Source organism: Oncorhynchus keta, chromosome 18 (genome assembly GCF_023373465.1).
Source record: "Oncorhynchus keta strain PuntledgeMale-10-30-2019 chromosome 18, Oket_V2, whole genome shotgun sequence".
Classification (NCBI taxonomy): domain Eukaryota; kingdom Metazoa; phylum Chordata; class Actinopteri; order Salmoniformes; family Salmonidae; genus Oncorhynchus; species Oncorhynchus keta.
In genome coordinates, this window is record NC_068438.1 from 45,769,871 (window position 1) to 45,790,277 (window position 20,407).

The 20,407-nt window shown below is 46.3% G+C and overlaps 1 protein-coding gene across 3 annotated transcripts in view; it reads right to left on the minus strand.

Moving 5' to 3' along the window:
* The window catches only part of LOC118396904 (neprilysin-like), a 90,742-nt gene extending 90,546 nt beyond the window's left edge, over positions 1 to 196 (minus strand). For 2 of the 3 annotated variants that reach the window (XM_052468537.1, XM_052468535.1), the window contains exon 1: positions 1 to 48. This exon is cut by the window's left edge. The gene's annotated coding sequence lies outside the window, so the exon portion shown is untranslated. The other variant, XM_052468538.1, reaches the window with a different exon arrangement.
* Between the last annotated feature and the right edge of the window lie 20,211 nt (positions 197 to 20,407).

Below are 20,407 nucleotides of genomic sequence, written 5' to 3' on the forward strand. Positions count from 1 at the left end.
CCTGTCAGTGAAGTATCCCGGTGAAGTTCCCACTTAGCGGTTACCGATACGTTACCTCTCTTTAAGGCAGCGTTTAGAAGTGAGCCTGTCAACGAAGCTCGAGCTGCGAGTAGATGAGGAGCGCGCCACAAGTCGCTCCTAAATAGCTGGGGCGAGCGGATTGCGCCATGAGCGAATAGGCTGCCTGTACCGCAGGTCGGTCAGTCACTGATATGATTATGGTTACTCCTTCCATTATTCGTTGATCAAACTCCCCTTTCTCAATAACCTGCAAGTTGCAACGAACCTTGGTTCGGGAGTGGGAGGACGGGCTAAAATTGTTTTATGCAATGACCTTCATTGACTCGAACTTAGTCTATATCTACAACCATGTTTCCTATCCAGAGTTTTTATGTGAATAAAGTCATAAGGTATACATACACATTACAGCTGTGATGGAAACAGGTAGTTTCGGTACAATTTCATAATAAAATGGCACGCTTTTACAAAGACTTCAGTTTGTTACATTCGACATGGGTGGTGGGATGAACCCTTTTGGTTTGGCCAAATTAACTGAGCGAGAAGGACTGGCAACAGATCATTTGTTCGTTCGACATGGTGGGATCTTTTTGGTTTGGTCAAATTAATTGTGCGAGAAATGGTTGTTCGTTCGACATGGTGGGATCTTTTTGGTTTGGTCAAATTAATTGTGCGAGAAATGGTTGTTCGATCGAAATGGTGGGATCTTTTTGGTTTGGTCAAATTAATTATGCGAGAAATGGTTGTTCGTTCGACATGGTGGGATCTTTTTTGGTTTGGTCAAATTAATTGTGCGACAAAGGGTGGTGGAAAGTATTGATATAATAACCATCAGATTGCGTAGGGCCCCGCAAATTACGCAATGGGCCCGCATCCCCCTCGTGTCAAAGCGGGTGTCAATGTTTACAACTTCGATGAGAGGACTAAGCAGAAATATGCTTCTGGTCAAGAAAGGAGAAAAAAAACACAGTGAGAGTGAAGAGTGAATTGCGGGAACAGCAATCAAGTAAACGTATGTTCTCTACTGAAAGAGCTGCTTCCTGTGCTTGGCCCTCCTATGTTAAACATAATAAAGGGCTCTCTATCCACCGGATGTGTACCAAACTCACTAAAAATGGCAGTAATAAAGCCTCTCTTGAAAAAGCCAAACTTTGACCTAGAAAATGTTTAAAAAATGATCGACCTATATTGAATCTCCCATTCCTCTCAAAAAATGTAGAAAAAGCAGTTGCGCAGCAGCTCACAGCCTTCCTTATACAAATAATGTATATGAAACGCTTCAGTCTGGTTTTAGACCCCATCATAGCACTGAGACACTTGTGAAGGTGATAAATGACCTTTTAATGGCATCAGACCGAGGCTCTGGATCTGTCCTCGTGCTCCTAGACCTTAGTGCTGCTTTTGATACCATCGATCACCACATTCTTTTGGAGAGATTGGAAACCCAAATTGCTCTACAAGGACAAGTTCTGGCCTGGTTTAGATCTTATCTGTCAGAAAGACATCAGTTTGTCTCTGTGGATGGTTTGTCCTCTGACAAATCAACTGTACATTTTGGTGTTCCTCAAGGTTCCGTTTTGGGACCACTATTGTTTTCACTATACATTTTCTCTCTTGGTGATGTCATTTGGAAACATAATGTTAACTTTCACTGCTATGCGGATGACACACAGCTGTACATTTCGATGAAACATGGTGAAGACCCAAAATTGCCCTCGCTGGAAGCCTGTGTTTCAGACATAAGGAAGTGGATGGCTGAAAATGTTCTACTTTTAAACACCGAAAAAACAGAGATGCTTGTTCTAGGTCCCAAGAAACAAAGAGATCTCCTGTTAAATATGACAATTAATCTTGATGGTTGTACAGTCGTCTCAAATAAAACTGTGAAGGACCTCGGCGTTACTCTGGACCCTGATCTCTCTTTTGACGAACATATCAAGACTGTTTCAAGGACAGCTTAGATTCCATCTGCGTAACGTTGCAACAATCCGAAACTTTCTGTCCAAAAATGATGCAGAAAAATTTGTCCATGCTTTTGTTACTTCTAGGTCAGACTTCTGCAATGACTTACTTTCCAGCTACCCGGATAAAGCACTAAATAAACTTCAGTTAGTGCTAAACACGGCTGCTAGAATCTTGACTAGAACCAAAAAGTTGATCATATTACTCCAGTGCTAGCCTTTCTACACTGGCTTCCTGTGAAGGCAAGGGCTGATTTCAAGATTCTACTGCTAACCTACAAAGCATTACATGGGCTTGTTCCTACCTATCTTTCCAATTTGATCCTGCCATACATACATGTACGCTACGTATGCAGGCCTCCTTATTGTCCCTAGAATGTCTAAGCAACTGGAGGCTGTTTGAGCTCCATTTTTTTATTATTATTATTATTTTTTTACCCCTTTTTCTCCCCAATTTTCATGGTATCCAATTGTTTTAGTAGCTACTATCTTGACTCATCGCTACAACTCCCGTACGGGCTCGGGAGAGACAAAGGTTGAAAGTCATGCATCCCCCGATACACAACAAGCCGCACTGCTTCTTAACACAGCGCCATCCAACCCGGAAGCCACCCGGGCCGGGCGCAGTGCACCTGGCAACCTTGGTTAGCGCAAACTGCGCCCGGCCCGCCGCAGGAGTCACTGGTGCGCGATGAGACAAGGATTTCCCTACCGGCCAAACCCTCCCTAACCCGGACGACGCTAGGCCAATTGTGTGCCGCCCCACGGACCTCCCGGTCACGGCCGGTTACGACAGAGCCTGGGCGCGAACCCAGAGTCTCTGGTGGCGCAGCTGGCGCTGCAGTACAGCGCGCTTCACCACTGCACCACCCGGGAGGCCACAGATCTCAATTTTTATTGAATGGTCTGCCTACCCATGTGAGAGACGCAGACTCGGTGTCAACATTTAAGTCTTTATTGAAGACTCATCTCTTCAGTAGGTCCTATGATTGAGTGTAGTCTGGCCAAGGAATGTGAAGGTGAACTGAAGGGCACTGGAGCAACGAATCTCCCCTGCTGTCTCTGCCTGGCCGGTTCCCCTCTCTCCACTGGGATTCTCTGCCTCTAACCCTGTTACAGGGGCTGAGTCACTGGCTTACTGGTGCTCTTCCATGCCGTCCCTAGGAGGGATGCGTCACTTGAGTGGGTTGAGTCACTGACGTGGTCTTCCTGTCTGGATTGGCGCCACCCCCCTTGGGTTGTGTCGTGGCGGAGATCTTTGTGGGCTATACTCGGCCTTGTCTCAGGATGGTAAGTTGGTGGTTGAAGTGTGGGGGCTGTGCTTTGGCAAACTGGGTGGGGTTATATCGTGCCTGTTTGGCCCTGTCTGGGAGTATCGTCGAACGGGGCCACAGTGTCTCCTGACCCCTCCTGTCTCAGCCTCCAGTATTTATGCTGCAGTAGTTCATGTGTCGGGGGGCTAGGGTCAGTCTGTTATATCTGGAGTATTTCTCCTGTCTTATCCGGTGCCCTGTGTGAATTCTCTCTCTCTCTCTCTCTCTCTCTCTCTCTCTCTCTCTCTCTCTCTCTCTCTCTCTCTCTCTCTCTCTCTCTCTCTCTCTCTCTCTCTCTCTCTCTCTCTCTCTCTCTCTCTCTCTCTAGTCTGTCTGTCTTGCTAACCTAGCTGGCCAGTGCATCTTTTGGTCTGTCTGTGTCTTGCTTGCCAGCCACTTCCAGGGCGGTGTTCTGTGACTTTGTTCTGACAAAGGTGAGAGTGAAATACAAATATTTATTACGTTTGATAAAAGCCAATGGGCAACAGTGTTTATAAACTGCAGCTCGGACAAGATAACCGTGTCGCTCGTGAACATGAAATGAAACTGCCACTTTCCAGCAGCAACCACTGTGGGGACCAGTCCAGACAATATATAGGCGTGATGGCACTCCTCATAGGAGCACATCATTTTAAAACAAGACAATGATTATCTAGTCAATTCAATTCAAGGGACTTTATTGACATGGGAAACATATGTTTACAGTGCCAAAACAAGTAGATAATAAGATAAAGTGAAATAAACAGTAAACATTACATTCACAGAAGTACCAAAGGAATAAAAACATTAGAAATGTCATTGTGTATATATACAGCGTTGTAACAATGTGCAAATGGTTAAGGTTGTGAGGTCTGGGGTCTGCTCACCAACCGAGAATTCACAAAAGGAGACAAACACCAAATTGAGACTCTACATGCATAATTCTGCAAAAATATCCTCTGTGTAAAACAATATATAATGCATGCGGAGCAGAATCTAGCCGGTACCCGCTAATTATCAAAATCCAGAAGAGACGTTAAATTCCACAACCACCTAAAAGGAAGTGATTCCCAACCCTTCCATAACAAAGCCATTACCTACAGAGAGATGAACCTGGAGAAGAGTCCTCTAAGCAAGCTGGTCCTGGGGCTCTGTTCACAAACACAAACAGACCGCACAGAGCCCCAGGACAGCAATACAATTAGACCCAACCAAATCATTAGAAAACAAAATGATAATTACTTGACACATTGGAAAGAATTAACAAAAAAACTGAGCAAACTAGAATGTTATTTGGCCCTAAACAGAGAGTACACCGTGGCAGAATACCTGACCACTGTGACTGACCCAGACCTGGCTCTCAAGAGAAGATAGGCTATGTGAACACTGCCCACAAAATTAGTTAGAAACTGAGCTGCACTTCCTGACCTCCTGCCAAATGACCATACTAGAGACACATATTTCCCTCAGATTACACAGATCCACAAAGAATTTGAAAACAAACCAGGTTTTGATAAACTCACATATCTCCTGGGTGAAATACCACAGTGTGCCATCACAGCAGCAATATTTGTGACCTGTTGCCATAAGAAAAGGGCAACCAGTGAAGAATAAACACCATTGTAAATACAACCCATATTTACGTCTATTTATTTTCCCTTTTGTACTCTTGCTCTTGTTCCTACCTGGCACGCAGGCGTCCCATCTAGAGATCTGGAAATGCAAATGCGCTACGCTAAATGCTAATAGTATTAGTTAAAACTCAAACGTTCATTAAAATACACATGCAGGGTATTGAATTAAAGCTACACTCGTTGTGAATCCAGGCAACAAGTCAGATTTTTAAAATGCTTTTCGGCGAAAGCACGAGAAGCTATTATCTGATAGCATGTAACACCCCAAAAGACCCGCAAGGGGACGTAAACAAAATAATTAGCATAGTCGTCGCTACACAAACCGCACAAATAAAATATAAAACATTCATTACCTTTGACCATCTTCTTTGTTGGCACTCCTAGATGTCCCATAATCACTATTGGGTCTTTTTTTTTTTATTAAATCGGTCCATATATAGCCTAGATATCGATCTATGAAGACTGTGTGATAAACGGAAAAAAATAGCGTTTCATAACGTAACGTCATTTTTTAAAATTCAAAAAGTCGACGATAAACTTTCACAAAACACTGAAATGTTGCGCGATTTTTAACAGAATGTTCGAAAAAGTAGAGGGTCGACTTAACAGGTTAAAGGACAATGGGCTCAAGTATTTTTAGCCAGATCCTAATTTGAATGTCGAATTTTATGTTCCTTTTGATGGCATTGAATGCCCTTCTTGAATTTAAATGTTGATTAGCTGGACATGCTGGGTAATATGGATGTACATCTCTCAGTAAATAATAACCATCAAGTATTCAGTCAAGCCATAGTATAAATAGTGTTTTATATTTGAAAATGTATTAAAAGGAAATCTGGGGGAGCCAGTTTGAATGGGCCTGATGCAGAGGATCAAATTAATGATAGTATCGTTATCTATAATTTACATGTCCTATGCTTAAGTTTGTCAGTAGAGGAGATGCTGGATCATCAGCCAGTACAAGCACAGACTCAGTTGATCCACATCCAGCCTCAGCAGGTACTAACACAGACCAAGTACAGACGGCTTCAGCAAATACTAACACAGACCCAGTACTGGCAGCTTCAGCAGGTACTAACACAGACCCAATACAGCTGGCTTCAGCAAATACTAACACAGACCCAATACAGCTGCCTTCAGCAAATACTAACACAGACCCAATACAGCTGGCTTCAGCAAATACTAACACATACCCAATACAGCTGTCTTTAGCAGGCACTAACACAGACCCAATACAGCTGGCTTCAGCAAATACTAACACAGACCCAATACAGCTGTCTTCAGCAAATACTAACACAAACCCAGTACAGCGGTCTTCAGCAAGTACTAACACAGACCCAATACAGCTGGCTTCAGCAAATACTAACACAGACCCAGTACTGGCAGCTTCAGCAAATACTAACACAGACCCAGTACTGGCAGCTTCAGCAAATACTAACACAGACCCAATACAGCTGTCTTCAGCAGGTACTAACACATACCCAGTACAGCGGTCTTCAGCAAGTACTAACACAGACCCAATACAGCGGTCTTCAGCAAGTACTAACACAGACCCAGATGAAGTACAGGCAGCCTCAGCCAGTACTAACACAGACCCAGATGAAGTACAGGCAGCCTCAGCCAGTACTAACACAGACCCAGATGAAGTACAGGCAGCCTCAGCCAGTACTAACACAGACCCAGATGAAGTACAGGCAGCCTCAGCCAGTACTAACACAGACCCAGATGAAGTACAGGCAGCCTTAGCCAGTACTAACACAGACCCAGTACAGGCAGCCTCAGCCAGTACTAACACAGACCCAGATGAAGTACAGGCAGCCTCAGCCAGTACTAACACAGACCCAGATGAAGTACAGGCAGCCTCAGCCAGTACTAACACAGACCCAGATGAAGTACAGGCAGCCTTAGCCAGTACTAACACAGACCCAGTACAGGCAGCCTCAGCCAGTACTAACACAGACCCAGATGAAGTACAGGCAGCCTCAGCCAGTACTAACACAGACCCAGATGAAGTACAGGCAGCCTTAGACAGTACTAACACAGACCCAGATGAAGTACAGGCAGCCTCAGCCAGTACTAACACAGACCCAGATGAAGTACAGGCAGCCTTAGCCAGTACTAACACAGACCCAGATGAAGTACAGGCAGCCTTAGCCAGTACTAACACAGACCCAGTACAGGCAGCCTCAGCCAGTACTAACACAGACCCAGATGAAGTACAGGCAGCCTTAGCCAGTACTAACACAGACCCAGATGAAGTACAGGCAGCCTAAGCCAGTACTAACACAGACCCAGATGAAGTACAGGCAGCCTCAGCCAGTACTAACACAGACCCAGATGAAGTACAGGCAGCCTTAGCCAGTACTAACACAGACCCAGATGAAGTACAGGCAGCCTTAGCCAGTACTAACACAGACCCAGATGAAGTACAGGCAGCCTCAGCCAGTACTAACACAGACCCAGATGAAGTACAGGCAGCCTTAGCCAGTACTAACACAGACCCAGATGAAGTACAGGCAGCGTCGGCCAGTACTAACACAGACCCAGATGAAGTACAGGCAGCCTCAGCCAGTACTAACACAGACCCAGATGAAGTACAGGTAGCCTCAGCCAGTACTAACACAGACCCAGATGAAGTACAGGCAGCCTCAGCCAGTACTAACACAGACCCAGATGAAGTACAGGCAGCCTCAGCCAGTACTAACACAGACCCAGATGAAGTACAGGCAGCCTTAGCCAGTACTAACACAGACCCAGGTGAAGTACAGGCAGCCTCAGCCAGTACTAACACAGACCCAGATGAAGTACAGGTAGCCTCAGCCAGTACTAACACAGACCCAGGTGAAGTACAGGCAGCCTCAGCCAGTACTAACACAGACCCAGGTGAAGTACAGGCAGCCTCAGCCAGTACTAACACAGACCCAGATGAAGTACAGGCAGCCTCAGCCAGTACTAACACAGACCCAGGTGAAGTACAGGCAGCCTCAGCCAGTACTAACACAGACCCAGGTGAAGTACAGGCAGCCTCAGCCAGTACTAACACAGACCCAGGTGAAGTACAGGCAGCCTCAGCCAGTACTAACACAGACCCAGATGAAGTACAGGCAGCCTCAGCCAGTACTAACACAGACCCAGGTGAAGTACAGGCAGCCTCAGCCAGTACTAACACAGACCCAGGTGAAGTACAGGCAGCCTCAGCCAGTACTAACACAGACCCAGATGAAGTACAGGCAGCCTTAGCCAGTACTAACACAGACCCAGATGAAGTACAGGCAGCCTTGGCCAGTACTAACACAGACCCAGTACAGGCAGCCTCAGCCAGTACTAACACAGACCCAGATGAAGTACAGGCAGCCTTAGCCAGTACTAACACAGACCCAGATGAAGTACAGGCAGCCTCAGCCAGTACTAACACAGACCCAGATGAAGTACAGGCAGCCTCAGCCAGTACTAACACAGACCCAGATGAAGTACAGGCAGCCTTAGCCAGTACTAACACAGACCCAGATGAAGTACAGGCAGCCTTAGCCAGTACTAACACAGACCCAGATGAAGTACAGGCAGCCTCAGCCAGTACTAACACAGACCCAGATGAAGTACAGGCAGCCTTAGCCAGTACTAACACAGACCCAGATGAAGTACAGGCAGCGTCGGCCAGTACTAACACAGACCCAGATGAAGTACAGGCAGCCTCAGCCAGTACTAACACAGACCCAGATGAAGTACAGGTAGCCTCAGCCAGTACTAACACAGACCCAGATGAAGTACAGGCAGCCTCAGCCAGTACTAACACAGACCCAGATGAAGTACAGGCAGCCTTAGCCAGTACTAACACAGACCCAGATGAAGTACAGGCAGCGTCGGCCAGTACTAACACAGACCCAGATGAAGTACAGGCAGCCTCAGCCAGTACTAACACAGACCCAGATGAAGTACAGGTAGCCTCAGCCAGTACTAACACAGACCCAGATGAAGTACAGGCAGCCTCAGCCAGTACTAACACAGACCCAGATGAAGTACAGGCAGCCTTAGCCAGTACTAACACAGACCCAGATGAAGTACAGGCAGCGTCGGCCAGTACTAACACAGACCCAGATGAAGTACAGGCAGCCTCAGCCAGTACTAACACAGACCCAGATGAAGTACAGGTAGCCTCAGCCAGTACTAACACAGACCCAGATGAAGTACAGGCAGCCTCAGCCAGTACTAACACAGACCCAGATGAAGTACAGGCAGCCTCAGCCAGTACTAACACAGACCCAGATGAAGTACAGGCAGCCTTAGCCAGTACTAACACAGACCCAGGTGAAGTACAGGCAGCCTCAGCCAGTACTAACACAGACCCAGATGAAGTACAGGTAGCCTCAGCCAGTACTAACACAGACCCAGGTGAAGTACAGGCAGCCTCAGCCAGTACTAGCACAACCAGAGATGTACAGCCAACATCAGATACAAGCAGCTCAGACCCTAATAGAACAGTTGCTGCTCGACCAAATGACCCAGGTGATTGATCCCCAGTCTTAACAGACTTTATAAGGACTGAGTTAGTGTGCAAAGGTTCATTCAAACCAGGACTGGATTTTTCTTACCCTAAAAACAAGTCTAGAAGAGGTTTCCATTCAGGCTTATTACAGAGACAGCTGTCAAATGGGGAAAAGATTACCAGGAGCTGGCTTTCATACTCATTCTAAAACAACGCTGTATATTGTTTTAGCTGTAAGCTCTGTTCTACAAAATAATAAAGGAAGGTGTGAATGACTGGTCAAATATCAACACCATTCTGAAACACCATGAGGGTAGTCCTGAACACCATGAGGGTAGTCATGAGGGTAGTCCTGAACACCATGAGGGTAGTCCTGAACACCATGAGGGTAGTCCTGAACACCATGAGGGTAGTCCTGAACACCATGAGGGTAGTCCTGAACACCATGAGGGTAGTCCTGAACAACATGAGGGTAGTCCTGAACACCATGAGGGTAGTCCTGAACAACATGAGGGTAGTCCTGAACAACATGAGGGTAGTCCTGAACACCATGAGGGTAGTCCTGAACACCATGAGGGTAGTCCTGAACACCATGAGGGTAGTCCTGAACAACATGAGGGTAGTCCTGAACACCATGAGGGTAGTCCTGAACACCATGAGGGTAGTCCTGAACACCATGAGGGTAGTCCTGAACACCATGAGGGTAGTCCTGAACACCATGAGGGTAGTCCTGAACAAGTCCTGAACACCATGAGGGTAGTCCTGAACACCATGAGGGTAGTCCTGAACACCATGAGGGTAGTCCTGAACACCATGAGGGTAGTCCTGAACACCATGAGGGTAGTCCTAAACACCATGAGGGTAGTCCTGAACACACAAACAATATGTTTAAGTGGAGAGAACTTGGTCTGCGCCTAAGTCGGGGACAGACTCTTGACCAGATGCAAATGACAATTTGGAGGCTGAAAGAAAGAGATGGTGGGATGTCCTTACACGTTTAATGAGTATCACCCAGTCTCTGGCTGAAAGAAACCTAGAATTCAGGGGTTCATCAGACAAACTCTTCCAACCAGATAATGAAAACTTCCTAAAAGAGGTTGAATTACTGGAAAAATTTGACCCCGTTATGGAAAATCATCTCAGTAAAATGAAAGATGGAGAGACACATGCTCATTACTTGGGAAGCGCACACAGAATGAGCTGATACAGATTGTGAGTGAAGATATTCTGGAAGCAATAGTGTCTCAAGTAAGAGACTCAAAGTACTTCTCCATTATCTTGAGCTGTACACCTGACATTAGTCACCAGGAGCAAATGTCCATTATTCTGAGAAGCGTGGCTTTAAAGGGAAAGTCAGAGATCAACGAGCACTTCCTCAGCTTTGTGAATGTTGAGGTTACTACAGGCCTGAATCTGTCCACTGTCATCTTAGATAAGCTGAACAAGCTGAAGATTCCATTTGAAGATTGCAGAGGGCAAGCTTATGATAATGGGACCAACATGAAGGGCAAGCACCAAGGAGTAAAGCCAGACTACTGATAAAACATCCCAGAGCTTGTGTTCGCCTCATGTGGAGCACATACTTTAAACCTTCACATTGCAGATGCTGCCAAATCTTCAAAAGATGCAGTTGGGTTTTTGGGGATGTGAAAAAGCTCTTCACCTTCTTTTCAGCTGACACACAAAGTAGGAGTGTTTTGAAGAAACACGTGAACATAACCGTGAGGTCATGGAGTGACACAAGATGGGAGAGTCGGCTCCAAAGTGTTCATGCAATCAGGTATCAGGCTTCTGAGGTTCGGGAGGCATTACTGGAAGCCAGACAGACGATCAACGATCCTGTGGCCAAAGTGGAGGCACAAGCACTTGCAGAGGAAGTTGGGTCCTACCGCTTCTTGATTTGATGTGTCGTATGGTGTGAGATACTGACAATGACCAACGAGGTTAACAAGCTCCTCCAATCCGCCTCAATGCAGTTGGATATTGCAGTGAATTTAATCTCAAATGCAAAGGCCTCCCTCACTACATACTGGGAAACTGGATTCCCTGAGGCCCAGACAACAGCCAAAAGCATTTGTGAAGAAATGAAAATGGAGGCTGTTCTGAAAGAGAAGAGGCTGAGAAACAGCAAGAGGCATTTCAACTGAGGCTCCTGATAACCACTGACTGATGCACTGAAAAACCTTGAAGTCAACGACTTTAACATTGTGGTCAACTCTGCTGTGACATCCAGGGATGAGAGACTTGAAACACTCAATCAGGTGAAAAACAAATATGTAATGCCGCTGAACATCAACACTGCCTCTCAGGACGTCCAGTGAATCTTTAAAGGCTCATTTCATGGAAGTTGAAAACACTCTAACCTTCATAGATGACTGTGACATCAGTGGAATGGATCTGGCACAGGAGATTCAGAATTAACCTGAACTGCTATCAGATAAGATGAAGAAAGTGCAGAAGAGGAGTAATTTTGATGGTAAGATTTTAATTCAAACATTCAAATGTTTACACACTTAAGATTGTATGGCAGAAGTGCATTTGTGTTAATGACTGCTTAACTAACTATGTGACATACTTTCTCAATTTCCTCCAGACAGTCCAGATAGACTGGTGTCCATGCTGATGCTGAAAATGCCCAGGCTGTAGAGGGAACCAAAGTTAAACACACAGATGTGTAGGTTTGTTTTATTTGACTATTTTAAAGACATATACTGTAGCTGCAGCCATAGCCTATAGGCGTATGTTTACATTGTATAGACAAAGCTAATTGTATAATATTGTGAGGACTGGACTAATTACCAGGCAGCAGAGCCAATGCTCAGTGTTATATTTTATTATTGTATTTTTATATTTTATATTTTCTACAATTTCTTATTTATGTTCATGTTAATATTAACTTATCTTAAGATTCTTTCGAAAACATTCTATTCAATAAATATTGTTTGTTTATACCTCGTTCTGTTCTGTATTGGTCTACTTGTTCTTAGACCGACAGATGGTAGGAGCACTGCGGTGGCATGTGTGACTGTGTGACAATGGTAAATGGTTTGCATGGCTTACAGGTCAGGTAGGAGGGCCCCTTAGCAGAATTTTTCTTAGGGCCCCGGGGAGGTCAGGACCGGCTCCGATAACCATCTTTATCAAAGTAAACTTGGAGTCACTTGATGACATGGTGTGTGGTCCACAATGTAGTTTATTAGGCTACAGATTAAATAAGTCATGATGAAGTTCACAGGGGGCTGAAAGTGCACGGTATGAGCTTGATACTCCTTTCCAATAAATGTTGAAGGTCTTATTCTGGTGACATGATGATCGATGCTTGACTGCCGTTTAACAAATTAAAATATGATTTTCCATAATAATCTCGCCATGTAGACCACCCTACCCACACAGCCCACCAGCACTGTATGTGGCATGTAGATCACCCTACCCACACACACCTACCAGCACTGTGTCTGGCATGTAGACCATCCTACCCACACAGCCTACCAGCACTGTATCTGGCATGTAGACCACCCTACCCACACAGCCTACCAGCACTGTATCTGGCATGTAGACCACCCTACCCACACAGCCTACCAGCACTGTATCTGGCATGTAGACCACCCTACCCACACAGCCTACCAGCACTGTATCTGGCATGTAGACCACCCTACCCACACAGCCTACCAGCACTGTATCTGGCATGTAGACCACCCTACCCACACAGCCTACCAGCACTGTATCTGGCATGTAGACCACCCTACCCACACAGCCTACCAGCACTGTATCTGGCATGTAGATCACCCTACCCACACACACCTACCAGCACTGTGTCTGGCATGTAGACCATCCTACCCACACAGCCTACCAGCACTGTATCTGGCATGTAGACCACCCTACCCACACAGCCTACCAGCACTGTATCTGGCATGTAGACCACCCTACCCACACAGCCTACCAGCACTGTATCTGGCATGTAGACCACCCTACCCACACAGCCTACCAGCACTGTATCTGGCATGTAGACCACCCTACCCACACAGCCTACCAGCACTGTATCTGGCATGTAGACCACCCTACCCACACAGCCTACCAGCACTGTATCTGGCATGTAGACCACCCTACCCACACAGCCTACCAGCACTGTATCTGGCATGTAGACCACCCTACCCCCACATCCTACCAGCACTGTATCTGGGAGCCGTTAGCTAGGGTTCACGTACCAAGACCAGAGTGGTGCAATGCTATTTAACTCAAAATTTTTGGACAAAACTATAAGTAGAAACACATTGAACATTACATTTTTATTCGGTACATGAAAATTAAATGAAAAAGTGCACGTTGTGTGCTCTGACTTTTATCGGCAACAACCTTCTGGGGGAAACGTACCACTGGTGGAAAAATGTGTCTAATTTTCATTTTGCAGATGTTTGAATATGTTGCCAATATGTTGGATGGAAACCTAGTTTATGAAGGTGATATGTGGTTGTCTCACCTAGATATGGATGGAAACCTAGTTTATGAAGGTGATAGCGTGGTTGTCTCACCTAGATATGGATGGAAACCTAGTTTATGAAGGTGATATGTGGTTGTCTCACCTAGATATGGATGGAAACCTAGTTTATGAAGGTGATATGTGGTTGTCTCACCTAGATATGGATGGAAACCTAGTTTATGAAGGTGATATGTGGTTGTCTCACCTAGATATGGATGGAAACCTAGTTTATGAAGGTGATATGTGGTTGTCTCACCAAGATATAGATGGAAACCTAGTTTATGAAGGTGATAGCATTGTTGTCTCACCTAGATATCTATAAGCTCTGGATAAGAGCATCTGCTACTGTAAATAACTAACATGGAGATCTGTCTTTATAATGAAGGAATAGCTTACAAATGCAGACAATCATTTCAATTGAGGAATCACAGTGGTCACACTGGATACATAGCCCACTTTAAAACCACATTGCTGCACAATCTGCAAAGTGCTAGGGTACTATATATATATTTTTTATATTAGTAAGTTAGGCTATTTTGCATTGCTCTTTGTGTTAGTGCCTCTAATTAGTTCTTATTTTGTTATTTAGCAGTCGCTCTTATCTAGAGCGATTTACAGATTACTAGGTGAGACAACCACATATAACCATCATGAGCTAGGTTTCTATCCAACAGATAACTAGGTGAGACAACCACATATTACCATCATAAACTAGGTTTCTATCCAACAGATTACTAGGTGAGACAACCACATATAACCATCATGAGCTAGGTTTCTATCCAACAGATAACTAGGTGAGACAACCACATATTACCATCATAAACTAGGTTTCTATCCAATTGGCGACAGATTTTCATGTGAATATTCTACAATCTGCATAAAAACAATATGAGCATTTTCCCACCAGAGATTGTGTTTCCATCAAATGGACTTGTTTTAGATCAAATGGCTGTGTGTGATGACGTAGTGCTGAAAACATGACCTTTTGAAGTTAAATTCCAATGTACCGGAAAATAAAGTTAAATTGGTAAAAGTTGTTGCATTATATACATAGGCACGAAGTATCGGTGCTGCAGTTACCACAGCAACCCCTGATGAATCACAATTCAAACATAATTCATAAAAAAATGTTTTACCTTTATTAGTCCTGTATGGTCAGCAGAGTGGAAGTCCGTCATATCTTATTTATTAATCTGTAGCCTAATTTCAAATCAAATCAAAATGTATTTCCAAAGCCGATGTCACAAAGTGCTATAAACTGCATGCTTTCCCAACGAGTTGTAGTGGGAGGAGTACACATCAAAGTGCTATAAACTGCATGCTTTCCCAACGAGTTGTAGTGGGAGGAGTACACATCATGACATCCCGTGACTCCAAGTTTACTTCGAGGTTATGGTTATTATATGAATATTTACGCATAAAAGTGTTTTTACCAAAGAGATTTCTCGCGAATTCATTTTACACAAAAAGATCCCACATTTGTTTAGTTTATTTTGTTTTGCCAACATTTGGAATGTTCCTGTCACTTGTGCTTCCTCTCCAGTCTCTAGGTCACCAGGCTGTTCGTTATGGCCCACACCTGTCACCATCATTACGCGCACCATGTATGTCACTCCCTTGGTTCCTTCCCCAGAGATTATTGTTTCTGTTCCAGTGTTTAGTTTGTGCGTTGTTCATGTTTCTTGTTTTATGTTATTTATTTATTATAACACTCACTCCCTGAACTTGCTTCCTGACTCTCAGCGCACATCATTACAGAATAACGCCTCACCCAAGGGAAGCATCAGGGAGTGTTTTTTGTGTGTGTGTCAGGTGGAATGACTTCGGGTCCTGGAGCTGCTACAGGCTTTCATACCTTCACCAGATCACTTGCCTCAGCCATCTGTCAGGTTCCCTTGTCCCAGCCGGTGACAGGTTCCCGCGCATCATCAGGGGTGTCTGCTCCTGATCCCCGGGATCGTCTTTTGGTCAGTGTCCTACGGCCGGAGCCGCACGTCGGGGAGGGGGTACTGTCACCTGTGTTCCCTCTCCGGTCTCTAGGTCACCAGGCTGCTCATTATGGCGCGCACCTGTCACCATCGTTACGCGCACCTGTCACCATCGTTACGCGCACCTGTCACCATCGTTACGCACACCTGTCACCATCGTTACGCACACCTGTCACCATCGTTACGCGCACCTGTCACCATCGTTACGCACACCTGTCACCATCGTTACGCGCACCTGTCACCATCGTTACGCACACCTGTCACCATCGTTACGCGCACCTGTCACCATCGTTACGCGCACCTGTCACCATCGTTACGCACACCTGTCACCATCGTTACGCGCACCTGTCACCATCGTTACGCGCACCTGTCACCATCGTTACGCACACCTGTCACCATCGTTACGCACACCTGTCACCATCGTTACGCGCACCTGTCACCATCGTTACGCGCACCTGTCACCATCGTTACGCGCACCTGTCACCATCGTTACGCGCACCTGTCACCATCGTTACGCGCACCTGTCACCATCGTTACGCGCACCTGTCACCATCGTTACGCGCACCTGTCACCATCGTTACGCGCACCTGTCACCATCGTTACGCGCACCTGTCACCATCGTTACGCGCACCTGTCACCATCGTTACGCGCACCTGTCACCATCGTTACGCGAACCTGTCACGCGCACCTGTCACCATCGTTACGCGCACCTGTCACCATCGTTACGCGAACCTGTCACCATCGTTACGCACACCTGTCACCATCGTTACGCGAACCTGCGTTACGCGCACCTGTCACCATCGTTACGCGCACCTGTCACCATCGTTACGCACACCTGTCACCATCGTTACGCGCACCTGTCACCATCGTTACGCGCACCTGTCACCATCGTTACGCGCACCTGTCACCATCGTTACGCGCACCTGTCACCATCGTTACGCGCACCTGTCACCATCGTTACGCGCACCTGTCACCATCGCACGCGCACCTGTCACCATCGTTACGCGCACCTGTCACCATCGTTATGCGAACCTGTCACCATCGTTACGCTCACCTGTCACCATCGTTACGCACACCTGTCACCATCGTTACGCGCACCTGTCACCATCGTTACGCACACCTGTCACCATCGTTACGCGCACCTGTCACCATCGTTACACACACCTGTCACCATCATTACGCTCACCTGTCACCATCGTTACGCGCACCTGTCACCATCGCTACGCGCACCTGTCGCCATCGTTACGCGCACCTGTCACCATCGTTACGCACACCTGTCACCATCGTTACGCACACCTGTCACCATCGTTACGCTCACCTGTCACCATCGTTACGCGCACCTGTCACCATCGCTACGCGCACCTGTCGCCATCGTTACGCGCACCTGTCACCATCGTTACGCACACCTGTCACCATCATTACGCTCACCTGTCACCATCGTTACGCGCACCTGTCACCATCGCTACGCGCACCTGTCGCCATCGTTACGCGCACCTGTCACCATCGTTACGCACACCTGTCACCATCGTTACGCACACCTGTCACCATCGTTACGCACACCTGTCACCATCGTTACGCGCACCTGTCACCATCGTTACGCGCACCTGTCACCATCGTTACGCGCACCTGTCACCATCGTTACGCACACCTGTCACCATCATTACGCTCACCTGTCGCCATCGTTACGCGCACCTGTCACCATCGTCACGCACACCTGTCACCCGTTGGACCTGTCACCTCTTACGCGCACCTGTCACCATTACCTTCCCTTCCCCTGGACTCTGTCTCTTCCCTGATTACCTTCCCTTTATCTGTCACTCTGGTTCCTTCCCGAGGTGTTATTGTTTCTGTTCCAGTGTTTAGTCTGTGCGTTGTTCGTGTCTCTTGTTTTATGTTGCGTTTATTTATTAAAACACTCCATCAGGCCTGTCATAATATTTTTTATCCAACGTACTTTACTCGCATTAAAAGGTTGGATGGAAACTTGATTATAGTAATACATTTTTCCTCAATAACGGAAAGTGATCACCCATCATTCTCTCCTGCATAGCAAAACATGTCATCACAAGCATGGAATGACCCCATCAGTCTCTCCTGTATAGCAACGCATATGGAATGACCCTGTGTTCCTCAGCTGTTCCTCTGTGGCCATGTCCTCATTCATAGACTCTTTCTCATAAAGGAGGTGACCCTCCTACTATGACCCTCTGATGCATACAGACTAACCCAAACCCATACAGGAGATGACCCTCATACTATGATCAGCCATTGATGCATACAGACCTTATCAGACTGATGATGTCATCCTACGTTCCTTTCAGTTTGACAGAGACAGGTCATACTGTAGAAGATATGTTTGAGCCATAGCACTGCCTGTAACATTCCCTGCTGTGTGTACTTGAAAACATGTCCACTTCTTGATAACACTGATCAGCTCTGTTCTGTTTTAGTGAAATGATTAGATATGGAAACACATTGTGAGTAGACAACATGACAGAGAGACTGTAAGCATTGTTGATTTTGTAGCAACAGTTTGTGTTTGTAGAACCCACTAACTAATACCCAGTTAAAAATCCCATGCATAACAGAACAACATAACAAACATAACTTAACAAAGAATCTTCCAGTTTAAGCTAGAGATATCTTTGCATATACATATATATATATTTTTATACGTGAAAGGGGTCTAAAATTCTAAATCAAATGGCTAAACAGCTGGAGGCAGGGCTTTCTCCTATAGATGGAATGGAACGGTAACCCATTTCAACTCGGTCTCAACCAGTCTTTACTGAAGACTCATCTCTTCAGTGGGTCATATGATTGAGTGTAGTCTGGCCCAGGAGTGGGAAGGTGAACGGAAAGGCTCTGGAGCAACGAACCGCCCTTGCTGTCTCTGCCTGGCCGGTTCCCCTCTTTCCACTGGGATTCTCTGCCTCTAACCCTGTTACGGGGGCTGAGTCACTGGCTTGCTGGGGCTCTCTCGTGCCGTCCCTGGGGGTGCGTCACCTGGGTGGGTTGATTCACTGTTGTGGTCGGCCTGTCTGGGTTGCCCCCCTTGGGTTGGCCGTGGCGGAGATCTTTGTGGGCTAACTCGGCCTTGTCTCAGGATGGTAAGTTGGTGGTTGAAGATATCCCTCTAGTGGTGTGGGGGATGTGCTTTGGCAAAGTGGGTGGGGTTATATCCTTCCTGTTTGGCCCTGTCAGAGTGTCTCGGATGGGGCCACAGTGTCTCCTGACCCCTCCTGTCTCAGCCTCCAGTATTTATGCTGCAGTAGTTTATGTGTCGGGGGGCTAGGGTCAGTTTGTTATATCTGGAGTACTTCTCCTGTCCTATTCGGTGTCCTGTGTGAATCTAAGTGTGCGTTCTCTAATTCTCTCCTTCTCTCTTTCTTTCTCTCTCTCGGAGGACCTGAGCCCTAGGACCATGTCCCAGGACTACCTGACATGAGGACTCCTTGCTGTCCCCAGTCCACCTGGCCATGCTCCTGCTCCAGTTTCTGACCTGAGCCCTAGGACCGTGCCCCAGGACTACCTGACATGAAGGCTCCTTGCTGTCCCCAGTCCACCTGACTGTGCTGCTGACTGTTCTGCCTTATTATTATTCGACCATGCTGGTCATTTATGAACATTTGAACATCTTGGTCATGTTCTGTTATAATCTCTACCCGGCACAGCCAGAAGAGGACTGGCCACCCCACATAGCCCGGTTCCTCTCTAGGTTTGAGGTTTTGGAGGAAGCCACCGTGCTTTTACACCTGCATTGTTTGCTGTTTGGGGTTTTAGGCTGGGTTTCTGTACAGCACTTTGAGATATCAGCTGATGTACGAAGGGCTATATAAATAAATTTGATTTGATTTGATTTGATTAAATGATCCATGGAATTAACATTTTAATACAGTTCTGTAAGTTATCTTACTTTAGAGAGGTATAGTATATAGAGATTAAAGGCCTCATGAACCATATAGTATATGACCATCCCCAGAGTTCACTAAAGGGTCATTAACACCGATTAACCACACCGATTAACTTAGTAAACAAGTGAGGTCTCAGGGTGATATGGGTGATCTGGGTGAGGGTCTAGACGTGAGTCTGAGAGGAAGGAAGAGTATTCTCAGGGTCACCTGGGTGAGAGTCTAGACGTGAGTCTGAGAGGAAGGAAGAGTATTCTCAGAGCCATCTGGGTGAGAGTCTAGACGTGAGTCTGAGAGGAAGGAAGAGTATTCTCAGGGTCACCTGGGTGAGAGTCTAGACGTGAGTCTGAGAGGAAGGAAGAGTATTCTCAGAGCCATCTGGGTGAGAGTCTAGACGTGAGTCTGAGAGGAAGGAAGAGTATTCTCAGAGCGTGAGTCTGAGAGGAAGGAAGAGTATTCTCAGAGCCATCTGGGTGAGAGTCTAGACGTGAGTCTGAGAGGAAGGAAGAGTATTCTCAGAGCCATCTGGGTGAGAGTTTAGACGTGAGTCTGAGAGGAAGGAAGAGTATTCTCAGAGCCATCTGGGTGAGAGTCTAGACGTGAGTCTGAGAGGAAGGAAGAGTATTCTCAGAGCCATCTGGGT